Genomic DNA, 2,500 nt, shown 5'->3' on the forward strand with positions numbered 1-2,500 from the left:
TTTAATTTTCCTACCATTAGAAATCGAGTAAATCCGCAAAACTAGGAACCGGCCCGGAATGACCCCAAATTCAGTGGGCAGCCTCATAAAAATATGGCTGATTTTACTGGATTGGTTTCATGTGGAAAGCACGACGTTTTCTTGTAGGAATGCGGGAACCCCGGCAGCTCGCCTGCCGCGGCCAGCGACGTCGGGGACGCTGGCCTGCGCTGTCGAGCCCGCGAGGGCTGTCTCCGCGGCAGGCCCCCCCTGAACGGGGCACGACAGGCCACCGCGCTGGCTCGTCCAGCGTCGACAGTCCCTCGTCCAGGTTTCAGATCGCGCCAAGTCGAACCCATGACCTGCTCAAGCCATCGTGCGCTGCCGAATTCGCATCTGCGTGTAGGCTGCCATTCCACGCGGCAGCCCCTGTTTTCGTCAGCGTGCCCCCCTGACGAATTTTCCTGCCTGGCCCAGTCCAGCGTCCAGCCCCTGTTCGTCGAAAAATCTGCGCTGCTGATTTTCCACGACGAGCCTACTTTCGTCAGCGTGCCCCCCTGACGAATTTTCCTGCCTGGCCCGGCCAGTCCAGCCCCTGTTCGTCGAAAAATCTGCGCTGCCGATTTTCCACGCGGCAGCCCCTGTTTTCGTCAGCGTGCCCCCCTGACGAATTTTCCTGCCTGGCCCGGCCAGTCCAGCCCCTGTTCGTCGAAAAATCTGCGCTGCCGATTTTCCACGCGGCAGCCCCTCTTTTCGTCAGCGTGCCCCCCTGACGAATTTTCCTGCCTGGCCCGGCCGGTCCAGCATCCAGCCCCTGTTCGTCGAAAAATCTGCGCTGCCGATTTTCCACGCGGCAGCCCCTCTTTTCGTCAGCGTGCCCCCCTGACGAATTTTCCTGCCTGGCCCGGCCGGTCCAGCATCCAGCCCCTGTTCGTCGAAAAATCTGCGCTGCCGATTTTCCACGCGGCAGCCCCTGTTTTCCTCAGCGTGCCCCCCTGACGAATGTTCGTCGAAAAATCTGCGCTGCCGATTTTCCACGCGGCAGCCCCTGTTTTCCTCAGCGTGCCCCCCTGACGAATGTTCGTCGAAAAATCTGCGCTGCCGATTTTCCACGCGGCAGCCCCTCTTTTCGTCAGCGTGCCCCCCTGACGAATTTTCCTGCCTGGCCCGGCCGGTCCAGCATCCAGCCCCTGTTCGTCGAAAAATCTGCGCTGCCGATTTTCCACGCGGCAGCCCCTCTTTTCGTCAGCGTGCCCCCCTGACGAATGTTCGTCGAAAAATCTGCGCTGCCGATTTTCCACGCGGCAGCCCCTCTTTTCGTCAGCGTGCCCCCCTGACGAATTTTCCTGCCTGGCCCGGCCGGTCCAGCATCCAGCCCCTGTTCGTCGAAAAATCTGCGCTGCCGATTTTCACCGACGAGCCTACTTTCGTCAGCGTGTCCCCTTGACGAATTTCCCTGCCTGGCCTGGACAGTCCATCTTCCAGCCCATGTTCATCGAAAAATCTGCGCTGCCGATTTCCCCGACGAACCTGCAGCTGCACAAATCTGCGCTGCCGATTTCCCCCCCTGTCGGCATGGCTGCCGCTGCCCCGATGTCCAGACCAACAGTCTTTTTTGTCGACTTTGCCGATTTTGTCCGCGCTGCCGATTCCAACACTACCCCCTGCATCCAAACCAGCATTGTTTCGTCAGCTCTTCCCCTGACGATTTTAGCCCTGTAACAAACAGTAGGCCTCCAATCCCGCCAACGGGAGCCAAGTTGATAGGGAAGAGAATTGAATGACGCGCCTGGTCCTCGCACCCCGCCACCCGAGGGGCCTTTTTCCCGGCAGCCTCTGAAAAACTCTAGCTTTCACGGTCCTCGCCGCCCCTCACCACCATGGCAGGCCTCTAATCCCACCCATCAGCAGTTGTAGCCGATAGGGCAGTGATTTGAATGACGCGTCGCGGGCCGCCGGGTCATCTCACCCGGCCATTAATTGGAGCGTTTTTGGCTGGCCGAGGATGGGGGGATGGATCTCTTCTTCCGAAAAAGCAAACAGTACATCGGGAGTTATGTTGACGGGGCATGGAATTGAATGACCCGTCGCGGGCCGCCGGGTCATCTCACCCGGCCATCCCGGGGAGCGTTTTTCCCGGCAGCATCGGGGAAACTCTTGCTTTCACTGCCCGCTGCCCAAGTCCCCACTCGCATCGGCCCCCCGCGCCAACAAGCCAACGCTGCCGAATCGGCAGACACTGCTGCCGAGTCTGCCGACACTGCCCCGCGGGCTGCCACTGCCCCAGTGTCTAAACCAGCGGTCTTTCTCATCGAGCCTTGGACTATCCAGTCCGTCCTGACTCATCGCCAGCACCTGCTGCCGATTCTGCCGACTTTGCCGATTTTCTCGGCGCTGCCGATTCCAACACTGCGCCCACCGTGTCTGAACCAGCGCTGTTTCCTCAGCGTGTCCCCTCGACGAATTTTCCTGCCTGGCCTGGACAGTCCACCGTCCAGCCCGTGTTCGTCGAAAAATCTGC

This window comes from Populus nigra, chromosome 2 (genome assembly GCF_951802175.1).
Source record: "Populus nigra chromosome 2, ddPopNigr1.1, whole genome shotgun sequence".
Classification (NCBI taxonomy): Eukaryota; Viridiplantae; Streptophyta; class Magnoliopsida; order Malpighiales; family Salicaceae; genus Populus; species Populus nigra.